The 15,934-nt window shown below is 35.4% G+C and overlaps 1 long non-coding RNA gene across 1 annotated transcript in view; it reads left to right on the top strand.

Annotated features, from left to right (window-relative positions):
• The window catches only part of LOC150094154 (uncharacterized), a 44,240-nt gene extending 28,573 nt beyond the window's left edge, over window positions 1–15,667 (top strand). Inside the window, exon 4 of the long non-coding RNA XR_016550240.1 lies at window positions 15,305–15,667. This is a non-coding gene — a long non-coding RNA (uncharacterized LOC150094154). The remainder of the gene's footprint in view (window positions 1–15,304) is intronic.
• Window positions 15,668–15,934: the final 267 nt, after the last annotated feature.

Here is a 15,934-nt window from a genome sequence, read left to right as displayed (position 1 = left end):
GTGGATGCATTCGTTTCTCAACAATCACTCGTGGATTTTCTGAACCCCGAATGCGACAATTTTGTCGATTAACGAAGCCATCAAGATGAAAACGAGCCTTGTCGCTGAAGATGATTTTGTTCGAAAAATAAGCATTCACTTGTTGTTGTTCCATAATCCATTCAATGAACTCTCTTCGCTGTGTGTGGTCAGTAGGCTTCAGTTCTTGAAGTTCTGTGTGTGGTCAGTAGGCTTGAGTGAATTGAACTTTGTAAGCATTAAGATGCAAATCTTTCATGAGAATACGCTGTAGAGAGCTTCTCGAAATGCCCAATTCAAGACCACGGTGCTGAATTGATGTTCCTGGATTCTCGGCAACACTCTCACGAACTGTTTCGTTATTTTCTGTTGAACGACTTGTTGAAGGATGGCCAGAGTGTATAAGATCACTAATTGATCCAGTTTCCTTGAATTTTTTAATTAATCTTTTCACAGTTGATGAAGTAAATCACTATTCCGACCATATTTTGTACGAAAATTGCGAACTGTAGCTGCCAAACCTTCATTATTTTTAAAATATTGCTCAACAATGAAAATGCGTTGTTCTTTCGTGTAGCGCTCCATTTTTAATAACCCTGAACTGTGAGCTGTCACGTTGTCTTTTTTTTTCTCGTTGGCAACACTTTACCACACAATAGCACTAAATTTAAATCTTGCGTGAATTTTGGGACACTCTTTACTTCTAAATAAATCTGCTACAAGTCTGGAAGATTTCCTGGCTAAATTGAATAACTGTTGTAATAGATGTGGTATGAAGATCAGCAATAACAAGACAATGAAAATGGGTAGAAGCATTGAAAATATCAACTATATGGTGAATGGAGAACGTATAGAACAAGTAAAACATTTCAGCTACTTAAGCATAATGTTTAGTGAGGATGGTAAAATAAACATGGAAATAGACAACAGAATCAACAAAGCCAGTATGGTAGGAAGTCAGCTGAATACATTTATATGGAATAAGAGAGAAATTAGTGTTTTGACTAAATTAACTGTATACAAGACGGTGTTCAATCTAATTTTAACGTATGAATCCGAGAGCTGAGTCGGAAGTAAAACACTTGACCAAATACTAGAGACTGCAGATATGAGAGTCCTGAGAAAGATTAGTGACATGAATAGATGGCATCAATGGCAATATCATATTAAAAATGAGGATATTAGGAAAGAACTTAACATTGTCAGCATCCAGGAATGTGCTAGCAGAGCTAATCTCAGATGGTATGGTCAATCAAACAGAATGGGCAAGGAAAGATTAGCAAAACACATGTTCTCTGCTAGGTTGGCAGGAAAAAGACTCGGAGGAAGACCAAGATATTGGTTGATTGATACAGTAAAAAGTGCCTTAGAAGATAGAAATATAAGATATGATAATATTAGTCTTGATAGATAAGATTGTGGGGTACATGTCAGGAATTTGATGGTGATGAGTTAATTCCTCTGTAAACTGCTAAAAGTTAGTTTGCATGAAGATACTCTCAAAGATGTACCTTCGCTGCCAACTACGAGCATACTCGTAGTTGGCAGCGAACGTGTTAAGTAACTTCCCAATTGTAATATAGTATTGGCAAGCTTATTTTCAGTTCACAACTTGAGTTAGCTTAGTGTGATTATATACTGAATAATATGAAAAAATGTATCATCCTTTTCGTTTTACATAGCTCTGAATTCTATTCTACTTATTTTGTTTAGCAAATCGGATGAAAGAAAATTTATCAAGAGAAACTAAATCTTAGAAGACAAATGAGAGATCTAAGCAAAATAAGTAGAATAGAATTCAGAGCTATGCAAAATGAAAAGGATGATACAAGAGATTACAAAATCAAAATTACAACGGGAAAACAATGACTCTAAAAAGAATGAGAAGAGTTGTCCATAGGACAAAATAAATTAATAGCACTTAAAGATATAAATGGAGTACCAATTAAAGACATAGACCAGATCATGAGAAGAATAGAATCTTTTTATGCCAAATCATATGATGGATGATTCACAAAACTTAAACCAATATGAAAACAAATCTATTATCAAGTAGAAGAGGAAGAAATATGTCCTTATGTTTTAAAAGTTCTGTGTGCAAGGGGTAACTTGAGTAGTGTGAAAGATGCCTAGATATCTTTATTTAGAAGAGATGCTGATAGAAGTTCTTAAAGCAGGCAGTGAACCAGTCATTATATTAAATAAAATTTATACATTCTGCCTAAGACCAAAGAGAACACCTTAGTTGGATTACTGTTATCCTTTTAATTTTTAAAAAGGAAGATAGGACAGTAATTTTTAATATCTTCTATCAGTCTCCTTTCAATAATATACAAAATTTTTACAAAAAGAATTGCAACAAACTAGATTTTTTTCCAACCTCCAGAATAAGCAGGAATCAGTAAAAACTACAGCACTTGATCACATAATGTAATAACTAAATCATCGAAAAAACAATGAAATATCACAAGCTCTTAAGTCTGGCCTTTATTGATTTTGAAAAGGCATTTGACTTGATCTCAACATTAGCTATTTTAGCAGCCCTAAAAAATCAAGGAATTGAAAAACTTGTATATAAAAAAATTCAGCTGCTTCTCTAAAATCAGGAATGAATATTAAATTTTTTATAAGAAAGAAAGAAAGTTAGACAGGGAAGTGCCACTTCACCAAAATTATTAACAGCAGCCCTAGAAAAAATTTGTGAAAAACAGGAATTATAGTAAATGGAAAGAACTAAACATGCTAGATTTGCTGATGACATTGTTCTTTTAGGGAACTTGGCAGAAGAACTTCAACAGTGAATCGAATGCAAAAAAAAATTTGACAAAGCAAAAATGTATAATAAATGCCTCACCAGAAAGTCGGCATATATGGAACACTATGAAATTGGTATAGTAACCACCTATGTTTAACTAGGACAAAAGATCATAGTAGAGGAAAGGTTTTGAAGAAATCTATGTAGAATTCAACTTCGTTGGATAGCCACTCAAGGGAGACATTCCAATCTGCCTTTAAAAGAAAAAAAAAAAATCTGATAGTTGTATGCTTCCAGTTATGAACTATGGGAGTGAAACATGGACTTTGACTAATTAATTGACCAACAAGTTTGAGGACTACCCACAAGAAAAATGAAAGATCATTACTTGTTATTACCATGCAAGATAGAAATTGCAATAATACTGGTCAAAGCTCTGACTAGGGTGAGAGAAGACATAACAACTAGTAAAAGATCCAGATGGCAATGGTCAGGTCATATTGCAAGAAATAATACTGAAAAATGGACAAAGTTTATCTTATAAAAATGAAAGAGCTTCAGGAAGACCAAACAGACAGTGGGAGGATAAAATTAAAGACGGCTGGAACTCGGCGGCATGAAAAAACTCAAAATGGGATTGCATTTAGGATTTTTGTTATTATTATTATTATTTCTGGACGCCTCCAAAGAGTCCAAAGACTCCTTGGAGGTGTCAGGAAATAATAATAAAATTAGGGAGGGCACCCACTCCAACTCTGGCTCCACCACCAATTACACCAAACTGTCACTCCCATCATCTTCACCAATGCTATCTGCTGCCAATCACCAGTATTTTTTTTTATCTGTAAATTGTGTGTTCTGAAGGCCAATGTGTCTGTATGCAGGATGAAAAACCTGAGTTTCCAGGAGGAAAAAAATCCTGCTACCTCTGTATGAGATTGGCTAACTCGCTTTCAATGGGAAAATACTAAGATTCCTCCTGTCATGACAAGAATTAAACTTAGGCATTTTCCAATGCAATGTACCATCGTTCTTCCAATTGCACTACGGAAGCACTGTAAGGGAAGGCCTTCAGAAATTCTAGCAGTGGGCAGAAAATGGCTGATGATTGAACATTTTACATAATGAAAAACTTTAATACTGTTATTTAAAAAAGTAAAATTACTTTGTAAAGACAAGTCAGAGAACAGATCATGCAATCAACATTATATTTTGAAAAGTGAGTGACTACTACTTGTTTTTGTAAATTTTTGTCTTTCATATTGAATGATCACCCTCCATTATGAATACTAAATAGAAGGAAACCCATACTTAGTTTTATGAAATGACCAAACCAGAGACATGTAAAGGACCAGTTAAAAGTGTCAAACACTGGAGAAAAGTTCTGTTATCAGGTAAAACAATCAAGTAAGATGTACTTTCCAAGTCATAGCTGAAGTCGTTATAGTAGTCATGCTATGAAGATGAATTGCATTTTGTGTGTAAACTCCTGATGCTGATGGCATCAACTCTAGATTTCAAGGTTTGAAAGATTTCTCAAAGTGAAGACATGCTTACTATGGACAGACCGGAAGATCTTGATATACCTCAAAGAACATAAATACATTCAGTACTATTATGGCCAGTTAAGAATATGGCAAGTAGACCATGCTTTGGACACCCCATAGGATTAGATTGGAGAAAAAAATAAAATAAAATAAAAAATGCACCACAGGTAATTACAAGTCACTGTTCTTGGAATCAGAAGCAACTTTATAATGTTCCCCAAACTTCAAGCATGGCTACATCAGTTTACTAAAAATCTGGAAGATGGTTGTTTTAATATCAAGTTCACATACCTGTTAAAAATATCCTACTATTAATTAATTTTGCCATTTGATGCTGTAACAAACTATTTGTGCTTTGAAAATGCTGGGTATAAAAACTAGCAAAATATCAGCAACAAAATAAATGTGTTGTTTATTTTTGTATTGTCTGGTATTGGTGAATTAAGTTTGACCTGCCAACACTCAAGTCTTTCTACTTGTCACAAAAAATGCTCTTCCATAGCCCTAGGCAGAAATCATGAAGAAAAACTCTTAGCTGCTAAAATAGATGCTTTCTATAATGCTTTGAACATATCAAGGACCTTTTTAATATAGTTTATTATATAGAACTACATTCAATAAACTATTTACTGGCTTGATAACTAAAGAATTAAGACATGACAACACGAGAAACTGTTGAATAAAGTATTAAACTTGAATGCCCAGCTATTCTGACCTTAAAATTACAGGTCATCATCAGCGACATATAGGCTAGTAAAATACAAGGTAGAACAATGAACAGTGGATTATTTAAGAGTGGTTAACAGCAGATATGTTAAATTGTGTAAAAAAATAATAAACACAAAGTAATAATAAAAAGTTATTTGAAAGTCCTATTTTGATCAGACATCAATAGCTTCATAATAAAATTAGTTTAATCCTTTATCCAAGTGCGAGCAAACAAAGTTTGCGCCTGAAAGTATCTTCAGGACTGGGGTAAGGTGGTGCAACACGTTGCAAAGGTGGAGCAAGCTACCAACACTCCTATCTCAGTATCTCCTATAATGCAAAACTCATCTCCTTGCAGATATGTCTAATGTTATGCATTAAGGGAAGGGCCACTACCCAGACTAGTTTTGACCTTTATTGAGGTCTCTTCAGTGGGAGCCAGGCCCAAGTGGAGATACCAGGCAGAAGCATTAACAGGTCATCTCTACCTATAGGAGTTGCCAAATGGTGTGCCACCCTTTTTTAATAGATTACTCTGGATTTAGAGAAAGATGTTGAAAGTTTATTTTTCACTTGGTTAGAGTATAATAAAATTAGTTTAATCCTTTATCCAAGTGTGAGCAAACAAAGTTTGCGCCTGAAAGTATCTTCAGGACCGGGGTAAGGTGGTGCAACACGTTGCAAAGGTGGAGCAAGCTACCAACACTCCTATCTCAGTATCTCCTATAATGCAAAATTTTTCATTATAGGATAAAGGATTAAACTAATTTTATTATACTCTAACCAAGTGAAAAATAAACTTTCAACATCAATAGCTTCAGTAATGTCAGGCATTCATTCTGATGCAATTTTGGATCAGAATGATCCAAAATTGCATCAGAAAAAGTGGGGGCTTTGATGCTTTCTTTAAACAGACATTCGAACTTGAGATTCCCTTCATCTGGTGCCACTGATGGAATTAGCATGTTTGAGACCAGCATGTATTGTGATCAATATCAATTATTCCATGTTTTGCTAAGCCAGATTTCACAGATTTCTTAACAATGTGAGATTGCCATTCTTGTACTTCCCCCCCCCCACCACCACCACACAATGTCCAGATTATCCAAAGTAATACAGGTGGCAGTCACAACCATTGGTATATGCCAGATAGTGAAAGAGGACATTGTTTATCTTCAGAACATAAGAGGAAAGCTTGTTGAAGGAAATAAATGTATCTATTGGATTATGTTTTAAGGATTCTTGAGATTGGTTCAGAGATGCCAGAAATATGAGATCTGAAATCGATTGTTTCATGGTTTGAAGCAGGCTTATATCAAAGATGCATTGTATAGTTTGTTTTGAGAAGCCATTCTTCTTATGATGTCCAGAAGTTCTTGCCTTAGCTATTGTGATTTTGAGTATACCATATGAGCACAATATAAGACTGATTCCACTTTTTTGAGGGATCGTGAGCAGATTGTTGTGAGTAGCATCCATTGAAGACAGGTTTGCATTAAACAGACATGGTTAATTCACCTAAATGAGAGCAGAGGAGTGAAATGTTCAGGAAAACTATTTTTATTTCCATGGTGAAGTTTATCCAGGGACGAAGATTGTTTATTTTTACTAGAAAGGCTGATAAGGCATCTTGTGGGACCAGGTGGCACAACTTTCATTGATATAACATGTACAAAATGAACATTGAAGTTGTACATGACAAACTAAATCTTTAGCTATGACTTATTGCATAGCTAAATTTTTTAGCCTGTGTATTAGTCCCAAATTGGCAACTCTTTCTTACATTAAAAATTCTCCAGATTTCCTAAAGTGAGAAATCTGTCCTTTCAACAAACTAATTTAATGGTCAACTTTGATATTGAATTCTTATTTACTAATGTGACTGGAAGATTGCCTTCGTCTGCTCTCATAAACCTTTCCTGTGGATAAAGTCAAATTGCTCAACTTTGTTGTTATTATTATTACGTGTATCTCCATGGAGTCAGTAGACTCATCGTCTACTGATTGACACTTTTCTTCATGATATCTAACAATGTTCTTAAATCTTTTGCTACCCAATTTATACTGCCACTCAAGTCATTTGTACCCACCATAACTATCATCTTTTCTGCATCATGCCCTCTCTTTATTGCTAAAGCCACTCTTTCTATTGTTCCACCAGCCAAGCACTCCTCAGGCATACTGCTCTCCATACCCACTCAGGTTATCAACCTGAGTGGAGTTATCCACTCAGGCTTTATCAAAATAATTTAGACAAGTTGAAGGGACCATAGTGGGGAGCCCATGCTCTCCAGCTCTCAAACTTTTATCTTGAGCACCTAGAAGAAATCCTTTTCTCATCCATACAGTCTCACCCTTCTCAAAACTGCTTGGAATTGTATCTATTATACCAGCAGGTGCTTCTTGTGAATGAGGTTTTTAGTCAAATGTAATAAAAGGAGAGTTGGAATTATCAATGAACCCCTCTGGTCTGAATGATTTACTGATTCATATGAATGGGAGCTTCCATTACTTAGTTGGATTTGATGGAGCCCTTTGGTTGGAAAGGTCTGAGTTCAATGTCTATGATGCAACGAACCTTTTAGCAAGGCTTTTTGATCTCATATGGAAGTGTGGCAGTTCTCCTCTCCTGGAAACTCTCTCTCTCAAAACAGGGAAATTGGCCATGTAAAAACATTTCTACAGAAACAGAATATTACTGGACAAGGAAGGCAACTGGAAACCACTTTGTTTTATAATACTTTCCTGTTAAAGTAGAATTGCTACTCTAGCAACCAGTTTTGAGGGAAAACAAATTCATATGAATGCCTCTTCTCTTCTCTGCAGGACTTTAATCCAGATAAATGAGTGGATAAGCGTAATTTTGGAACCAAGAAGACATGCTGGATGACATAAGAAGCACCGTAGTAAAGGAATTGAGTGTTAGTGGCATACATTCTTAAATCCATGTAAAGATAAAAAAAAATATTTCCCTATAATTGTGTAAATGTATCAAGAATTAAAGCATGCATTAAACTTTCTCTTTCTTATATAAAAACCAAGGAGAACAAAAGAATAGTAATCTATTATCTTAAACAATGTGACTAGTCTTATTTTAGAGGACTTCATCAATCTATAAACAGAAAAATACTCAACATTACAAGAATATGACAGTTATATTTTTGTAATGTTCTTATAGTCATAATAAATTTCAAATCTGACAGGCTGATAAGTTTTTATCATATACAGTATATATTTGTCTGAAGATGAGTATTTTATATTGGAGTCAAAGGATTTCTCTCCAGCAAAATGTCCATAGGACATAAGTAATATTCAGCCTATTATTTTGTGGCATGAGTTCGCTTGAATTCCAGCTAGTCTGTCTGTTACCTAGAGACATTAAACAGAGGTGAGACATCTCAGCTATCATTATGATTATCTTCGTCATTCTGCATTGGTTAAAAAATATATTATTGTTTTATAATTAGTTCCCTTTAGAATTATACACAAGACAAATTTGGAATCCTAGCCTGTTCTTTACATGTTGTCTCTGAGCACCTATTATTTGTGAAGAATTAGCAGCTATCTTAAGGGAATATGCCACTGAGCCCATACTTGCAGTAGCAAATATGAGGATCAGTGGCATGTTCTCTTGGTTTTGTACTGGGTTTTGATTCAGCATAAAGTTCTGTAAAGGATTTGGAATTTTGTAAAAAGTATTTATAGAATATTTATGGTTCATAGTGATTTTATATTTAGAAATCTAATCTAAGAGTTGATATTTTATCTTTGAGTTCCTTATTCGGTTTTGAAATAATGTGGGATTTAATATCCCCTTAATTTAAATAAATTTAATAATTCTCTTCGAATTATTATTCCACCCGTAATGAAGTCAGCAGACTTACTGCGGTAAGTTCATTCAACTGATATCATATTGAATCTTGAAATCCTTGGTACTCCCTGCATTAACAGCATCTTCTGGTAATGCATTCCATTCACTCACAATTCTCCATGTAAAAAAATGCTCCTCGCACCCTTCTTCCCCACACTTACAGGGATGACCTCTGGTTCTTTTCCTCTTGGCTTTTTACTTGTTTTATAATTCCCTCTGGATTAATTTGATAAAATCCCCTCACTGCCTTTATCACTTCTTTTCCTCCTCTCCACAAAACTTTGCAATCCACATTTCATCAGCCTCTCTCCATAACCAGCATTCTAGAGTCCTGATATTGTCTTAGTTGCTCATCTCTGGACCCTTTCCATTGTTTCCACATCACATTGAAAACCAGGTGACCAGATCTGAGCACAATAATCTAAGTGTGGTCTGACCAGCGGCACAACCACCTCCTTATCCCTCCATGTTAGCATTCTTATAGTGGCACTACAATGTGCAGTCTTTGTAACACTTGCAATATACCCTCTAAACTTCAGTCTGTCAGCCATCAGTCTCATATCTCATCCACTTATTGCAGTATAGCACTATCAATATAGTATACAGCCACATATTTCTTCATTCCAAAATGCAACACCTTGTACTTATTAAAACTCCAAGTCAAAAGTCTGTTCAAATCCAAGAACAGAACTCTGCGGCATGCCACTGGTTACTCTCCATCATACACAACTTGCTGGTATTGTTCAGAGAGCCAATTCATCTAACCAATATATCTATTCCTATCAGCTGCAGCTTGTATACCAGCTCATGGTAATCTATCAAACGCTTTCGCAAAGTCCAAGAATATCGCTGTATGATTCTCCTTTATCTAACACACTCATTGCCTTATCATAAAAATGCAAGTATAGGGGTAGTGCTCTGTGCTTAGTTGGCTATGTCAGTTAAATAATGGGTACAGCTGCCTTTATTGCCTTAGTTGTCTAAACACTTACAATATTTGAACTTCAATCTTCTGTCCTCCTACTTGTTGCTATTCACCATTATTAATCCCATCCCTCCCCATAAGAAATATTCTAACACTAACAAAATACTTCTTGAACATTTCCACTATATACAGTAGGACCCCTGTATCCACGGTCAACCCGGTCTGAAGATATTAACATAAGAAAGGTCAACTTACGAAACTTTCGTAGTCTCTATAAACATGTGGCTTTGAAATAATGTTGGATCTAATATCCACTTTGCTTATGTAATTTTACATCGCCGAAATGAAGCTGTATGGCTCTTTCTTTTAGTAATAGACAGTTCGGCTGATCACAGAGATTGCCCAACACCAGGGCAACTCGTTGCAAAGGTGGAGAAAGCTACACACATCTGAGGTCGCTAAGATTCCATTTGCATTCAGATAACTTTATTACAGTATGTTGTTACAATTGTTCTGTTTTATTAGTTATTGTTGTTAATCTCTTACTGTGCCTAATTTACAAATTAAACTTTGTCATAGGTATTTATGTATAGGAAAAAACAGTATATATAGGGTTCGCTACTATCTGCATTTTCAGGTATCTGCAGAAGACGATGGAACCAAACCCCGCAGATACGGGTGGACCTACTGTGTATATATATATATATATATCTCATCAGTAGATGAATTATTTTCCAGCAACTGAAATGGCTTCCATATTTACCCTTTCTTCTGCTGGAAACATAACTGTAGAATTCTCTTGAGTTTTGCTTTACCACTTCAGCCAATATCTTTTCATATGCCAGCATCTCTTTCGAAAACTTCCTATCTGCACCTTATTTTCCTTGTACTGCTGAGAGTACTCTATATCTCCTCCATAATATCTTCTTTCTCAGAAGCTCCTGAATGATTCCATGATTCATCCATTTTACTCCTACTTTGTATTCCAAGGATAAATTATCTCATAGGATAAATAATCTCATATTAGCATAAGTAATCGATTCCAGACAAGTCCAGGTACTGCTGATTTCTCTCTCCTTCAACTGATTAAGCCACCACACATCAATCTCTTAATATATCAATCCCCTGCTCTATAATTCTACGGATCTCTATCTCTTCTGTGAAGCTTGTACATACCTAGTCACTGTGTCAAAACCACATGATCACTCTCCCCAGCTGGTGGCATTGTAATGTTCAACTTCTATTATCAACTATATGAGGCAATATCATTAAATCTAACGCTCGTTTCATGTGTTGCTTCAAGTACATGCTGCATGAGGTGGTCCCTAAGATTCTCTCAAGAAATCCAATCGCCTTACTTGCAAGAAAAAGTCACATCATTAATAACTTCTGATCATCAATTTTCTTCCAAATTAATCTGTTATCTGTCAAGACTCCAACATTATCAACCTTATTTTGTGTTCTAAGACTTTTTTTTTACTGTATCAATCAACCTATATGTTGGTCTTCCTCTGGGTCTTTTTTCCTGTTAACCTGGCAAAGAACCAGGTTAACAGGATACTGCTAATCTTTCCTCTTCCTTTCCGTTTAAGTGACCATAAATACCATCTGAGGTTAGCTCTGCTAGCACATTCCTGAATGCTACCAATGGCAAGTCCTTTCCTAATATCATTTTTAATACAGTACTTCCTTTGATGCTATTTGTTCACTCTACTAATCTTTCTCAGAACTCATCTGTGATCTCCTGTCTTTCAAGTGTTTTATTTCTAATCCAGCTCTCAGGTCCATAAGTTAAAATTGGTTTGAACACTGTCTTTTTATATGGGATTTATTCAGAAGTATAACAGCTGCATAAAGTAGATGAACTAAATAGCTAAGACTAATGTTGCAAATATCTATCAGGTTTAGTACCACTTTCCTTCATGATGTAATCCATAAAGATATTGCCGGTCTGGTCGGCCGAGTGGTTAGCGTATCTGCTGTCCGGCCAAAAGGTTGCAGGTTTGAATCCCACCATGGGCATGGATGTTTGTGATTGTCTGTGAAAATACTAGTGTCGGTAGTTGATGCGGTTTGTTGTAGTTGGCGGATTTAATTGTTGGACATAAAGAGTTGTAGAGCAAGTTCCCCTTCCCTCGATGAGTCCATAGACTCCCTGGAGGTGTCACGCAATAATGAATATCCTTGGAATAATGTGCACTTTTATCGTACACCTGATTTAACATCAAACCTGTACTTCCTGTATCTCCTTCAATTCTGGCTGCTGACTTATGGCTTAAATAGTTCCCAATATAATGTCCCATTTACACCATATAACTGTAGCATTTTGAAGAGTTTGGCACCTTGTCACATCTTTTTCCAGATCTACAAAACTTAAATACAGATCTTTGTTATATTCCTATGATTTCTGAAGTATTTGTCTTGCAGTTAAAATCTGATCCTAACAACCTCTAATTTGGCGTGAATCCGGCATGTTCTTCACCAAGCTTCTGTTCCACAATTTTTCTTAGCTGTTTATCAAGTATACTTATATAAATCTTACCGGAATACTCAGCTGGGAAATACCTGTAATTCTCACATTGTTTTATTTCCCATTTTAAGAGATGGGTATTATGAGAGCACCTACTCCAATCATCTGAAATTTGACTCTCATGCCAGGCTTTCTGAATTATGCAGTGCAGCCTCTGTAAAACTTTTATACCTCTACATTTGAGCATTTCTGGTCGAATTTCATCTACTCCAGCTGCCTTTCACATTTCAGGTTTTTGGTGGCTTTTTCTATTTCAAGTATTTATAAGTATTCCTGATTGCATTCCTAGGAGTATTCTGCTTGTTTTATTTGGCAATCTCTCAAAGTAATTACCCCAGACATCTAGAATATCTTAGCTTCAGTTTTCCTGTCACCTTTATCATCTGATTCTTTTTACAGGGCTCTTTCCTCCATTTCTAAGCTTTTTCAATATTCTCTAGAATATTTTGCCACCTTCCTGATATTTATTTACTATGTTCTTACCAGAGTTTTCCCATGACTTGTCAAGCTAGTTTTGCACAGTTTTTTTGCTTTTTTACATTTTTGTTTCTGTATTCTCTAAGAGCATGAGCTGACATAGTTAACAGGAACTTTAGATATGCTTTGTTTTCCTTGACAGTTTCTTAACTTCCTTCCTGTGTCAATGAAGTTCTGATCTTTATAGACAAACCTCACCACATGCCTCTCTGGCTGAATGAATGTTTTCTTCAGGGTGTGCCACTGAATGTTCAAGGTTGGATTTTGTTTTCACTCTTTCATTTTTTCTTAAATTGTTTCTATTTGAGTCTATGGTTCACCTCTGAACTTACCATTATTAACTTTGCTCTTTCCTCTAAATTTTCCCATGTTTTGGCAATAATTTCCTATTCTTTTATTTAGATCTCCAAGGATCAAATTTACCTTCTTCATTGCGTCAGCTGCGTTCTGCCTCAAAAAAAAAAAAAAAAAAAAAAATTCCTCCACTTCTTCCTTAGTAGAACCTTCTGTGGGACCATAGACACTGTCCAGTTCCCATTCTGATATTTGCCCACATTACTACTTGATATTGCTTAACATTCAAGAATATTATCCTTGTATTTAGTGTTGAATACTATAGCTACTCCTTTTCCCTGATTATTTCCTGAATATAACATTTTGCATTTGTTGCTTGGAAAAATATCATCTTTTGTCTTCTTTGTCACTTATCTAGTTCTGCTAGTTCCATTTCTTTTCCATTGATGCTTCTTACATTTATAATATCAACCTGGAACTCTGCTAATGTTCATTCTCATGAAATTCACATTTCATAGTCCTTTCTACTTCAGCTGATTAAGCCACCACATATCAATTTTGTTTATCTTAATATATCATAGTAACCTGCTCTATAATTCTACAAATCTCCCTTCTGTGAAGGGAGATTTGTACCTGCTTCACCACTCTCTCAAAACCACATGATCACTCTCCCAAGTTGGTGGAATCTTGGTGTCATCTTCTGTTATTACCATATGAGACTATATCATTAAATCTAACACTCATGTTTCGCCTCAAGTACATGCTGCATGAGGTAGTTATCCCTAAGCATCTCAAGAATTTCCATCTCCTTACAAACAATATTTTTTTCTTGCTTGCAGTCAATGTTTCCATAGTTAGTCACCCATTATCACCCTCCTGCAGTTTCTAGTCTTATGTATTGAAATTTTTTCCATTTTATTATACTATAAATTAAAGATGCCAAGAAATTATATTCTTGTGTATAGGCAAAGCAGCTTTCCCCTGTTCTTCCTTTTCCTTCTTACAGCTCTTTTACCTCCATCATTAATCTTTTGATACTCTTCTCCCATTGAGGCCATCCCTGCATCCTTATATTGCCTTCTTTTCACTGATCTTTCACCAATGTGTGGTATCTTGCATTCAGTCCCACTATCTAATTTTTATAGAGTGAACTGGCTAGCTACTCTCTTCCATCAATAGTCTACCTATCTTAACACTGCCACTTGCACTCAAATGCAAACCATCTGCAACAAACAACTTTCTCCTGTCTTCAGATTTATCCTATACATCGACTAACTGAAGTACTCTCTTCCTGCACATTTTAGCTATCATGCCATTCACGATTATTGTTCTTCTCTCTGCTGTCGTACTTTAGCAATACACTTGCAGTTCTCTCTCTCTTCTGCTTAACTGTCTTTAGCAATGCTTGCAAATCCTGCAATAGTTTATTCACACTTCCTCGCAAATCACTTGTTCCAATCAGCACAGTCAACTCCTCTTTAGAGTGTCATGCTTCCTGTTGTTGCTCCTCTCATACTTGTGACACTTGTTCCATTTTCACATCTTTCACCATGGAAGCCCATACAGCATTGCATTGCTTTCCACCATTCTGCTGCAGTCATTCATCTTTGACTCATCTGCCACTTTCTTTCTTACATCTCCAACTACTAATCTTTTCTCTAAACGTATCTCACATTTACCGATTATTCATGCTAGCTTTTTACAATTCTTCATTTGTTGTTCTACCATCTTTTGCATCTTCCTCTGTCTTATTACACCTTGCAGTGTCATTCACACTTGTACTAATTTGCTTCTCTTGATTTTCACCACCATTCATATCACTTATGTTATTCATGCCACCATTAATTGCTTCTTCCAGATCACTCATTTGCTTTTTCATAACTCTCTTTCACATTCTCTTTGCTATGAGACAGGTCCTCATTTACACTACTATCGCACTCATTGATACATCACTACCCATCCACACTTTGCACAGTCTCCTTCCATCTGTCTTTAGAAATGTTGTTTGCACACCTTGCATTTCATGAAACGACTAAAATCAAAATTAAACTTGTGTATAGACAAAGCTGCTGCCATCTTAAAAATAAAATAAATTAAAAAACATGACATGTTTTTGTAGTTTTACATGTACTAAGAATAATTTAATTGCTTTTTAATAACATGAATTTTGTTTTTTCAGTACTTGCATATGGGTGGAGCTCCACGGCCAAAATCTTCTGATTATTTATTATTTCCTTCTGCAGTACTGCTTTCTGCAGTTGGCTTAACAGTTTCAGTTTTCAGTCTTCATAAACTTGACAGTTCCATTGAACCCAGAAAAAGATGGTATGACAAATTCATTTAAAAATTATAGCATGTGTGTTCATCTAGGTGTACAAGTTTTCCTAGAAATAAATTGTTACAGATGTTTTCCAGAGACTTTCCTGTAGTTTTCAATAAGTGAAATATCATAATCAGTTATTCAAGTTGCATTTTATATCCAGCTCTGTGCCATTTTCAGAAACATGTAAAAAGTATTATAATAATAAAAGTATTCATTTAATTTTTCTTTGTCTCCTTTTGTTTTTTAACATCTGTACAACATAACTTACAATTGTTCTCATATTATTGTGATTAAGGCTTTCTTGGATATCAAGTTCCCTGTTGTAAACAATCTTTTTTGTAATTGTGATCTTTATCAGAGTAATGTTAGCAAATATCAAAATGGAGAACAGGGCAACAAGACTTATTTTTGCCTATGGTCCTTCAGAAGAATTCTATACTAAGGAAGAAGCAGAGGAATTTTCAAGGAATTGGAGAAGACAAAGGA

Source organism: Typopeltis vanoorti, chromosome 22 (genome assembly GCF_054136105.1).
Source record: "Typopeltis vanoorti isolate ZY-2024b chromosome 22, IOZ_Tvanoo_1.0, whole genome shotgun sequence".
NCBI classification, from domain to species: Eukaryota; Metazoa; Arthropoda; class Arachnida; order Uropygi; family Thelyphonidae; genus Typopeltis; species Typopeltis vanoorti.
The sequence above is the reverse complement of the archived record's forward strand: the minus strand, read 5'-3'. Positions and strand labels throughout refer to the sequence as shown.